Raw genomic sequence first — 12,760 nt, 5'->3', positions numbered from 1 at the left:
GGATTTAGACAAGCAAAGATGTGTTATAAAAAAAAAATGAAATGGCAGCCATTTTGGATGCCATCTTGGATTTTTAAAAAGCCACAAGGGGTTTTTCCATTTAATGTGTGATTATACACATTTTTATAGACCTGTCCTGACAATTTCAGCTTGTTCTGCTGAATTTCCATCATTAGGCCATTTTTGAGTTAATTCTCTTGGACTAAATGCACTTGTGTCATTCATGTCACTAATTAAAAGCACAACACAAGTAAACTTCATGATACATATTTAAAGTGATTGTCAAAATACAAAATGTATGCAAAAGGTGTCACACGTATTAAGATGGCGTGGGATTGAGTTTGGTCACCGTTCACACTGGCAGAACACATTTCTAAAGGGCAACGCATCCTCAAGATGTCAGTTCACTTGCTGTCTTTTTTTTGTGCACTTTGCTTTTTGTCACACTTTTTCACAATTTGGAATGGCAGAAGTTGCATTCTGAATGACCTCTCTTCCTCTTTTGGCTCCCGACCCGTCGGTATCCGTGCAGCACCTGTGTTTGATTCCCCCCGCCGTTTGCTCTTCCTCACCCTCCTGATCAAATCAGGGCATTATCATCATCTCTGCAGTTCACGCTGGCCACCAACGGGTGATGCCGGATTGTTTTGCTACTCCACTTGTGGCCATCCTGCAGCCCGGGCTCCAGGAAGTACAGGCAAGCACCGAACCCGGCCAGCACCAAAACCGAAACCAGCAGGTAGACGGGCACGAACCAGTCCAAGAAGAGCCACGACATCCTTCTGTCAGAGGGAAGATGTAGGAGGATGGGAAGGACAGAGGAAGCAGGCAAAGAAAGAGGATGGATGACCCCATTAGTAACCCAAAGGAATTTAAAGTGTTTCCTGCAAGACACAGTGAAAACTGCAGCATCCTGTCAAAGCCTTGTGGCTCCTTCCACACAATCGGTCATGTAAATGAGACACGACACATGAATCATGACATCGCACAATCAGGATGCAGATTGATTGTACCATCCACGTGATGATGCAGCCGCCTGCACTAAAGATAGTGCACAGGAGTAAATACAGGCTCACCTGCTCGATCAGTCTGTCTGTTGATGTTTGACGGTAGGTGATGTGCAGCAGGCGCCGGCCAAATCTGTCATCTGATTGTTGCTGGATCGAAGATAGAACTGCGGTTCTCTCTGTTGCATGCGAAACGTTTAAAGAAAAAGAAAGCACACCAAACAAAGAGTAAAAAACACACAATCCCGGTGCTCTCTAAGAGGCACAGGAGACTGAAGCTGCATGCGGGTTCCTTCCTCCAGCTCCTGGCTCTGACGTTCAAAGAAAGGGAGGGGGTTGCTGTGGCAACATGCCTGCTGATAGCTGTAGAGGATGCAGAGAGTAGGAGGCAAACTTATATAATTATAATCTGGTTCTGGGGGGAGACATGGGAGTTGGGGTGAGGGGGTGAGCGAGCCCTTCAGATGTCTCTGGATGATCGTTGCCTCATCACTCGCTGCATAAAATCAATTCCACTCCATTTAACACCGAACCCATCATCCAATTTATGTGACTGTGTGTGTGTGTGTGTGTGTGTGTGAGTGAGAGAGAGAGTGTGAGAGCATGCAGCTGCAACCTTTTATGGAGTCACTCCCCTCTAGGCAAAAAAAGAAAATGTATTTTTCTGTCCCATTGTTCCTGAGACAAATATTTAATAGCGAGAGGACGGCCGGCATTGTGTGAAAGTTGTCGTCCGTTATTAAAAGCTGCCATATGAAGTCAACTATAGCTGGATTACCCAGCATCAAATGGACAGCTTTGATTGTAAATTTGATTAAAGTTGCTTGATGGACCTACAGTTGAAGCAGCACTTAGAGAGCACATATCTGATGCTGCCCGATAATGAACCAGTATTGCAACACAAAACATCACAGGAAGAACTTTAAACTTGGGTCTGAAGGCCTTTGTGCATATATATTGATCTATGTGATGTCAGAAAGCGCCTTAATGAAATAAAAGTAAAAAGCTAAACTATTTGAATTGTATTTCCATATTCCGTTTGTTTGCTTGCTTGTTTATTTTTTTTTTTTTTAATAGTTGAAGAGGTCCTGCGACTTACTCTGATGTGACATATACAGTGGTCCCTCGCTATAACGCGGCTCACCTTTCGCGGCCTCGCCGTTTCGCGGATTTTTTTAGCCCAATTTTGCCCAAATGAATGTTAAAGAAACTTTTTTTTTTCCTAATGTTTTAAAATATCTGAATAAAATATCAGTAAAATAATCAAAACATAATTGGGGTATTCAATGTCATACAACTGTTGTGATTTTTTTAAACAAAATATAGTTGTCCCACACTATTGCCGTAATTTCCACCACAACACTGTAATGTCCCTAAACAGTTTGTATGAAAGATTGTTTGGGTAGTTTCTATGGAGATAAACAGTGACATCAGAGCACATGTACTCGTATATAGCACCAAATAACAAACAGTTGCCCCAAGGCGCTTTATATTGTAAGGCAATGGTGTGGTGGAAATTACATTTACAAGGCCAATAGTGCCCGTAGTTAAAGAATCACCCTCATACGAGCTGTTCCGCCATGATTCGTACTATGTGTGAAGGGGCCCTTAACATTACAAACATTTATTGAATTTGTCTGTGAAGGTCTCCTGGCCATCTTGGTAACAAACATGAAAAGTTTACTTAACTTTTAGATACTGAGTTTGAGTTTATTGGTTACCTACACTGAAAAAAAAAAAAAAAAAAACCAGCAAGTTAAGAAGTTGGCATAAATATTAACTTAATTTTCATTCATGTTTATCCACTTCTTTCAATTAAGGGTACCTGATAATTTGGACCACCATAATTCATTTGAATGTCATGAAATGAAGACTGTTTCAAATTGGGTCAACATTTTTCTTTTTAATTAAGCTATTTTTTTCTCCTTTCTAAATGTTTTTGTTTTGTTATTGAAATTGAAACATTTATTCTGCATTTACTTTCAGTTAGCTATGCATTTATTAACATTGAATTATTTTTTTCCTGCTACCAGAGCTGAGTGAAGGGCAATGTCTTCTAATCCAACAATAATTGTACAGTAATGTTCAGAATAATAGTGCTATGTGACTAAAAAGATTAATCCAGGTTTTGAGTATATTTCTTCTTGTTACATGGAAAACAAGGTACCAGAGGATTCTCACAAATCCAACAAGACCAAGAATTCATGATATGCACACTCTTAAGGCTATGAAATTGGGCTATTAGTTAAAAAAAAAAAAAAAAAAAAAAAAAAAGAATAGGCGGTGTTCACAATAATAGTGTGCAATTCAGTCAGTGAGTTTGTCAATTTTGTGGAACAAACAGGTGTGAATCAGGTGTCACCTATTTAAGGATGAACCCAGCACCTGTTGAACATGCTTTTCTCTTTGAAAGCCTGAGGAAAATGGGACGTTCAAGACATTGTTCAGAAGAACAGCATAGTTTGATTATAAAGTTGATTGGAGAGGGGAAAACTTATAAGCAGGTGCAAAAAATTAGAGGCTGCTCATCTACAATGATCTCCAATGCTTTAAAATAGACAAAAAAAAAAAAAGACACGTGGAAGAAAACGGAAAACAACCATCAAAACGGATAGAAGAATAACCAGAATGGCAAAGGTTCACCCATTGATCAGCTCCAGGATGATCAAAGACAGTCTAGAGTTACCTGTAAGAGCTGTGACAGTTAGAAATGCCAGTATGAAGCTAATTTATTTGCAAGAATCCCCTGCAAAGTCCCTCTGTTAAATAAAGGACATGTGCAGAAGAGGTTACAATTTGCCAAAGAACACATCAACTGGCCTAAAAAGAAATGGAGGAATATTTTGTGGCCTGATGAGTAAAATTGTTCTTTTTGGGTCCAAGGGCCACAGACAGTTTGTGAGACGACCACCAAACTCTGAATTCGAGCCACAGATCACAGTGAAGCATGGTGGTGCAAGTATCATGATATGGGCATGTTTCTAATACTATGGTGTTGGGCCTATATATCGCATACCAGGTATCATGAATGAGTTTGGATATGTCAAACTACTTGAAGAGGTCATGTTGCCTTATGCTGAAGAGGACATGCCCTTGAAATGGGTGTTTCAACAAGACAATGACCCCAAGCACACTAGTAAACGAACAAAATCTTGGTTCCAAACCAACAAAATTAATGCCTCGCAGAAATCATGAAAAACTGGTTATACAACTAAATACAGTGAGGAAAATAAGTATTTGAACACCCTGCGGTTTTGCAAATTCTCTCACTTAAATTATGGAGGGGTCTGAAATTTTCATCTTAGGTGCATGTCCACTGTGAGAGACATAAAAAAAAAAAAAAAAAGAGAAAAAAAAATCCGGAAATCACAATGTATGATTTTTTTTAAATTTATTTGTATGTTACTGCTGCAAATACGTATTTGAACACCTACCAACCAGGAAGAATTCTGGCTCTCACAGACCTGTTAATTTTTCTTTAAGAAGCACTCTTATTCTGCACTCTTTACCTGTATTAATTGCACCTGTTTGAACTTGTTACCTATATAAAAGACACCTGTTCACACAATCACACTCAAACCTGTCCACCATAGCCAAAACCGAAGAGCTATCTAAGGACACCAGGGACAAAACTGCAGACCTGCACAAGGCTGGGATGGACTACAGGACAACAGGCAAGCAGCTTGGTAGAAGACAACAACTGTTATGACTATTAGGAAGTAGAAGAAACACAAGATGACTGTCAATCTTCCTCGGTCTGGGATTCCATGCAAGATCTGACTGTGGGGTAAGGATGATTCTGAGAAAGCTCAGAACTACACAGGAGGACCTGGTCACTGACCTGAAGAGAGCTGGGACCACAGTCACAAAGATTCCATTAGTAACACATGATGCTGTCATGGTTTAAAATGCTGCAGGGCAGCAAGGTCCCCCTGCTCAAGCCAGCACATGTCCAGGCCCATTTGAAGTTCACCAGTGACCAACTGGATGATACAGAGGAGGCATGGGAGAAGGTCATGTGATCAGATGAGACCAAAATAGAGCTTTTTGGAATCAACTCCACTTACCATGTTAGAGGATGAGAACAACCCCAAGAAAACCATCCCAACCGTGAAGCATGAGGGTGGAAATATCATACTCTGGGGGTGCTCTTCTGCAAAGGGGACAGGACGATTGCACCGTATTGAAGGGAGGATGGATGGGGTCATGTATTGCGAGATTTTGGCAAACAACCTCTTTCCCTCAGTAAGAGCATTGAAGAAGGTTCATGGCTAGGTCTTCCAGCATGACAATGACCCCAAACACACAACCAGGGCAACTAAGGAGGGGCTCCGTAAGAAGTACTTCAAGGTCCTGGAGTGGCCTGGCCAGTCTCCAGACGTGAACTCAACAGAAAATCTTTGGAGGAAGCTGAAACTCCAAACCTGAAAGATCTAAAGAAGATCTGTATGGAGGAGTGGACCAAAATCAATTGTGCAAACCTGGTGAAAAACTACAGGAAACATTTGAGCTCTGTAATTGCAAACAAAGGCTACTGTACCAAATATTAACATTTGTCACATGTGTTCAAATACTTATTTGCAGCAGTAACATACAAATAAATTAAAAAAAAAATTATACATTGTGATTTGAATTTTATTTTTTTTTAGATTATGTCTCACAGTGAACATGCACCTAAGATGAAAATTTCAGACCCCTCCATGATTTCTAAGTGGGAGAACTTGCAAAACCACAGGGTGTTCAAATACTTATTTTCCTCACTGTACTAGTTTAGTGATTCACAGGATTGCTAAACAAGCAGTTTGAACATAACAGTTGAGTTTGTAGCGTCAACAGCAGATGCTACCATTATTGTGAACACCCCCTTTTCTGCCTTTTTTTTTTTTTTTTTTTTTTTTTACTAATAGCCCAATTTCATAGCCTTAAGAGTGTGCATATCATGAATGCTTGGTATTGTTGGATTTGTGAGAATCTACTGAATTTACTGGTACCTTGTTTCCCATGTAACAAGAAATATACTCAAAACCTGGATTAATCTTTTTAGTCACATAGCACCCATTTCAAGGGCATGTCCTCTTCAGCATAAGGCTATGCTATAAATAAGTCTTAAATACTGTTAATATGCATAAGGAGTCAAAAGTCTTACAAGGACCCCCCTGTCCACTGGAATACACACCCCCCTCTGGAAATATATCACAATTGTTAAATGCAGAAAATCCAACACTCCTGCTCGGCTATAACGGCCAATGCTTAATAATCGTAACAAAATATATTGTTCCCCCAACCTCGCTCCAGGCAATCCCCCATTTCTCTGGCAGTAGTCCTAGAGAAGTGCTGAGTTGCTGGTTTGACACTGGAAAGTTTTTCAACCATAGAAGAGAAAAAAAAAAAGGAACCGTTTTAGCATTATGTCATTTAATAAAATGATTTAAAAGTACAGAAATACCAACACGGTGCCCAGGGTTAGACATGACTACCATGCATGCTTGACTTGTTGAATGCATGTGCAGTCTCTGCTCCAAACAATATTTCTCTGAAAACCACAAAACTTAACTTATTGGAATGATTGCTGTGCTCGTGCTGGAAATGTGACAGCAGTAAGATGCTGACGGTGTTGCAGAGCAGGGAGATTAAAGGAAACTTACAAAACGAATTCTCAACTCTCAGGAGAATACAAATCCTGCAGAGGAGCCACACAATCAGCAGCCAAGGGAAAGTTAGTGAGATTCTTTCCTCCTTAGGAAAGAATCCTCAGGAAAGAGAGATGAAGATGTGCCTTCAACTTGAACTGGACCTCACTCAAAGAGGATGTAAACCAGGGGTGCCCAAGTTCAGTCCTCGAGATCTATCTTCCTGACAGTCTCCCTGTTCCAACACACCTGAATCCAATAAATGGCTTGTTAGCAGGCTTTTAATGAGCCTTTCATTGGATTCAGGTGTGTTGGAGCAGCGAGACTAAGTGTCAGGAAGGTACATCTCGAGCACACCTGATGTAAACTGTCTATTTGCATAAATCAGCTTCACAGTAAACACCTTCACGAACTGATAACTAATTGTTCTTGCTTTTTGTTTGTAACAGACAGCATTTAGTCAATCATAATATAGTGATTTAGTACAGAAAAAAGTAGCCTTATGTGGAGTTTTAAGGGTGATTCTTTAACTACGGGCACTATTGGCCTTGTAAATGTAATTTCCACCACACCATTGCCTTACAATATAAAGCGCCTTGGGGCAACTGTTTGTTGTGATTTGGTGCTATATACATGTGCTCTGATGTCACTGTTTATCTCCATAGAAACTACCCAAACAATCTTTCATAGAAACTGTTAAGGGACATTACAGTGTTGTGGTGGAAATTACAGCACTAGTGTGGGACAACTACATTTTGTTTAAAAAAAAAAAGTCACAACAGTTGTATGACATTGAATACCCCAATTATGTTTTGATTATTTTACTGATATTTTATTCAGAGATATTTTAAAACATTAGAACAAACATTTCGTTACCATTCATTTTTATCATTGAAGATCAAAAGTCTGGGTGTGGGACAAACACAAAACGTTAATACTTGCATATAATGATGCTGAAAAAAGGTGAAAGTCATCATAGAACACACTCATTGTAAAGATAACCTATAAAAGTGTGAAATTTCCCCTTTGTTTTTCATACAATATGATCCAAGGACACAAGTGCCCGTAGTCTAAGAATCACCCTTAAACTTATTTTTTTTAAAGGCACTATTTACACTAAGTATAGCCACCCTTTAGTTTAACAACTAAATGATCACCTACAGTTTTCTTTAGACAAGTTAGAGGATTAATACATCAACATTTCCAAGTCTGTGTATAGATCTTTGGCTTCATTAGTGTCACTCAATAAATAAATGATATACTGTATAGAGAATCCTACCAATGGCTTGTGTTTGTATGGCTGTTGCCACATGGTGTTATTTCCACCAACAGCTCCGCTGAACCGGGTCTGATTGCTTCCAGACTCTGCCAAGGAATGGATCATTATAGTATGTGTGCCAGGTTTAGCTTGATTCTGAGGTGCAGTTTGGACAGGAGAGGGGGACATACACACACACACTTTGCCCCCTAGAGTGGGTAATGTTTATAAAATAGGTAGCTAAAACTTTTTCAAGGGTGGTAATAAATTATGTAAAGTTTCTATAATGAGGTGGAATGGCATGAGTCCAGAATGTTTTTAGAACCTTAGACCTCAATTTTTAGAAGAGGAACTCAGCCCTTTTATTTCTTGTCAATTACAAAATTTAATGTTAGTTTAATGTCTTAATGCATTTATGAATTTAGATTCTAATATCATATACACTATCAGTAATATTACTTCCATTGTCATTTTAGTTTTAAATGAACCACAATGTAAATAAGTGTTCTCACTTTCGTCCGTGAATTTTTAATCTATTTACAGTTATATTATGTACTTACACTGAACTTACTAAAAAGAATGCACGCACACACTCTTATTATATAAAATGATTTACCACCCCCTGCTGGAATGGAGTGCGACTCCAGAAAGTAGTAAGCAACATCCATTGTTCTGTGTTAATATCTGTAGGTTTCCAAAAAATCAGTCCCATCAATGTCCTGTTTTCGCAGCATTCATCCTTGACCAAAAATACATAAGCATACCAAACGGCTAATGTCATGTGCACACACAGCTTTTTGTCTTTTCTGCATTCTGCTGCAAGTAGGTGCTTTTATTTTTGCACACCCACAACAGAAGGTGGCAGAAGATGTCAAAACAGGAGGGAAGAATATAATGTGTTTTAGGATATTTGAAATCGCCACTTGTGGATAATTTTACCTCAAATACTGGGGCACCACCTATGACAATGATATAACAAGGTTATAATATTGCTGATTTTAGGGTCAGTCAATAGGAAATATTAATATCGGTCTCTAGTCTTCAGTAGTAAGTTCCACAGGGCAAGTCCGACCCCCCCTCTGTTAAACCATACAAAAAAAAAAAAAAAAAAAAAAAAAAAAAAAAAATCACAGAACTTCACACGTTTAAAACATTCATTTAACTCAGGAGTTAACAGCATAAGTCTTGAGCTATCTGAAGAAATTTTACAACTTTTGCTTAATGCAAACTTAGGAGGTTGTTGAATGCAGGGTTCTCGCTACACACTTCGTCATGGTAACAGCACTTAACTAAGCTGACTAAACCAACTGAATGGCAAAAACCCAAATCAATAACACTGTTCAACTAACTTTAACCACAACAACAGTTAAAACCCCACAACCCTGATCTCCCATGGTGCATTTCAGCACAATGTCCATTGTTCACTGTGAGCTGAAATTGACAATTTCTCCAAAAATATTTGTTCTAACTTTCCGTTTTCCCAGCCTTCATCCTTGACCCAAAATGCATAAGCATATCAAACGGCAAATGTCAGCTCTTCCCACTTTCACTGTGATCAAAGCCACACACACAGAGGCTACTTGGCTATTATAATATAGATTTGCATTTTAAACTTTTCTGAATTTTAAATGTTTTCCCTTCCAATGTCTTTGTATGTACAGTAGTGTTCAGAATAGTAGTGCTATGTGACTAAAAAGATTAATCCAGGTTTCGAGTACATTTCTTATTGTTACATGGGAAACAAGGTCCCAGTAGATTCTCACAAATCCAACAAGACCAAGCATTCATGATATGCACACTCTTAAGGCTATGAAATTGGGCTATTAGTAAAAAAAAAAAAATTAGAAAAGGGGGTGTTCACAATAGTGTGGCATTCAGTCAGTGAGTTTGTCAATTTTGTGGAACAAACAGGTGTGAATCAGGTGTCCCCTATGTAAGGATGAAGCCAGCACCTGTTGAACATGCTTTTCTCTTTGAAAGCCTGAGGAAAATGGGACGTTCAATACATTATTCAGAAGAACAGTGTAGTTTGATTAAAAAGTTGATTGGACAGGGGAAAACTTATATGCAGGTGCAAAAAATTATAGGCTGTTCATCTACAATGATCTCCAATGCTTTAAAATGGGGGGGGGGGGGGGGAGAGACATGTGGAAGAAAACGGAAAACAACCATCAAAATGGATAGAAGAATAACCAAGTTACAATTTGCCAAAGAACACATCAACTGGCCTAAAGAGAAATGGAGGAATATTTTATGGATTGATGAGAGTAAATTGTTCTTTTTGGGTCCAAGGGCCGTAGACAGTTTGAGAGACAACCCCCAAACTCTGAATTCAAGCCACAGTTCACAGTGAGGACAGTGAAGCATGGTGGTGCAAACATCATGATATGGGCATGTTTCTCCTACTGTGGTGTTGGGCCTATACGTCACATACCAGGTATCATGGATCAGTTTGGATATGTCAAACTACTTGAAGGTCATGTTTCCTTATGCTGAAGATGGCATGCCCTTGAAATGGATGTTTCAACAAGACAATGACCCCAAGCACAGTAGTAAATGAGCAAAATCTTGGTTCCAAACCAACAAAATTAATGCCTCGCAGATGTGAAGAAATCATGAAAAAATGTGGTTATACAACTAAATACTAGTTTAGTGATTCACGGGATTGCTAAAAAAAAAAGCAGTTTGAACATAATAGTTTTGAGTTTGTAGCATCAACAGCAGATGCTACTATTATTGTGAACACCCCTTTTCTAATTTTTTTTTTAACCAATAGCCTGATTTCATAGCCTTAAGAGTGTGCATATCATGAATGCTTGGTCTTGTGAGAATCTACTGGTACCTTGTTTCCCATGTAACAATAAGAAATATACTCAAAACCTGGATTAATCTTTAGTCACATAGCACTACTATTATTCTGAACACTACTGTATGATGTTGTAAACAGTGTTGCAACAACTACTTTGAAAAGTTACTTTATGTATATACGCGCACACACACATACCCACCAGCATGGTTTGTTCTTTGGTGTTGTATGCAAGTCTGAAATTTATCTTGCTTTGTCAAGTTTTCCATTATTCATAGGAGAAGTATATTGATTATCAGTCCAATGCACTGAGATGACAGTGAGATCACACCAACTACAACAAGGCTCTAGAGTTTTGTACATGCTGGCCTCACATTGACTGTCAGATATCAGAACATCCTTCACAATCCACTATAGTTCAGCCTAGTTCTAAAACAGCCACTCGATCTGTTACGTACAAATTGACAGTCTGTTCTTCCTCCCTATACCTTCACAGCTTTTTCAGAAGTGTTTAAGTTTTTTGTACATAAGGCAGAATAAAATATGGTTTTTGTAAGACAATTAAATAAAGGCTGGTCTAAGACTAGTTTGAATATTAGGTCATGTTACCAGCCAACATTTGTTAGAACAAAATAAAATCCTGAACACTGGAACAAAATCAAGTGTAGTATAATCTGTGCAAGGAATCAGCAATAAATGTCCCATGGCACTTTCAGAAGAAACCATTACAGAGTGGTCCAATATTAATTACAGGGAAGAACCTCAAGCCTAGAGTGGACTGAGCCACACACAGGATGTGGAAATGGATTTTCTAATTTGAAAATGTTCCAGGGTGAAAGATTTAAAGGCTGTGGTAGATCTCAAGTTTTATCTTCCTTTTAATTTATGCAGTTAAGTAAATAGGACACAAAAGGATCGAGGCTATCTTCAACTAGTTTTTCAATCCTGTGATAAAACCTCAACATGCAATATTCTTAGAATTAGTAACCAGAATGCAGCTAAACAATCAGTAAAGACTGTAAACACCCCAGGATTAGTTCTACACGGACCTACTCCAGAGGAAGGCAACAGTATTTGAAGATTATACTAACTGGCAGCTACACCACAATCACAATAGGCACTCAGAGAGCAACACTTGCCCTAAGTGCTTGACATGACTCATGCTGACTAATTCTTTGATTAGTGATACCAAAACATTAGGATATGTTAAAACTGATATTGGATCAATTCAGAGGAACCACTTTAACCTTGAGGCACACACAACCCTTCCATCATGTATAATCAATATTGGCTTCAAACTGAGCTCAACAGTTAAGACCTTGAGTTTTACCTATCAAGGTCATAGGTCAAGTGACCAATACAATGGTGATGTATGGCTCCATATTAGTATTTAGTTGTAGCCACAGGTGTGTTAAGTAATTCCCTGAAATGTCATTTCTTTGGGCTTCTCCCTGTTGCCACTGCAGATATGACAAGGAACTGCAAATTGATTTGGCACAACTCCAGGACTCAACCTGGCTGGTGACCTCGACTGTTAGCCAATTTTTCCCTCAAAACCACTAGCGGTCTTGAATGAGGAACCTTCTGTTTTGGATTCAAATGCACTAACTACTTGCACCATCATGCTGCCCTGACCAATGTGAAAATGGCCAGTCTAAATTGCCCCAGTAAACACAGACAAAAGTGTGACCTTTGTGCCCTTGACTGACCCTCAATACCACCACCTTTGGTCCAAATCTGATCAATATTCTTAGTTATTTTGTTCACAATCCAATGGATTAACAAAATCAATACCTCTGTAGATGATATCACTACACTAGCGTAAAAATGCAATTAATTTACAGTCATTCACTGGAGCTTTACATTTTTATTTTAGTTTAGTTTAATTTTTAGTGGTCAATTAAAGTGGCCTTTCACCCCTGGGCTACTGCTGTGCATAATACAATCACAGATCTCAGTGAATGACAAATTCAAATATTACAAACACTTCTGCCCACTTTGATAATTTTGTGAATGTGAAAATGTCCATCTTAATGACACACTTTCAGGCAGAACACTG

The 12,760-nt window shown here is 38.8% G+C and overlaps 1 long non-coding RNA gene across 1 annotated transcript; it reads right to left on the bottom strand.

Annotated features, from left to right (window-relative positions):
- Positions 1 to 416: 416 nt before the first annotated feature.
- LOC117525754 lies at positions 417 to 1,271 on the bottom strand. The gene is made up of 2 exons (XR_004565135.1): positions 1,077 to 1,271; positions 417 to 782 (listed from the first exon to the last, which is right to left on the bottom strand). It is a non-coding gene; the product is annotated as an uncharacterized LOC117525754 (long non-coding RNA).
- Between the last annotated feature and the right edge of the window lie 11,489 nt (positions 1,272 to 12,760).

The sequence above is a fragment of the Thalassophryne amazonica genome, chromosome 15, assembly GCF_902500255.1.
Source record: "Thalassophryne amazonica chromosome 15, fThaAma1.1, whole genome shotgun sequence".
Classification (NCBI taxonomy): Eukaryota; Metazoa; Chordata; class Actinopteri; order Batrachoidiformes; family Batrachoididae; genus Thalassophryne; species Thalassophryne amazonica.
The sequence above is the reverse complement of the archived record's forward strand: the minus strand, read 5'-3'. Positions and strand labels throughout refer to the sequence as shown.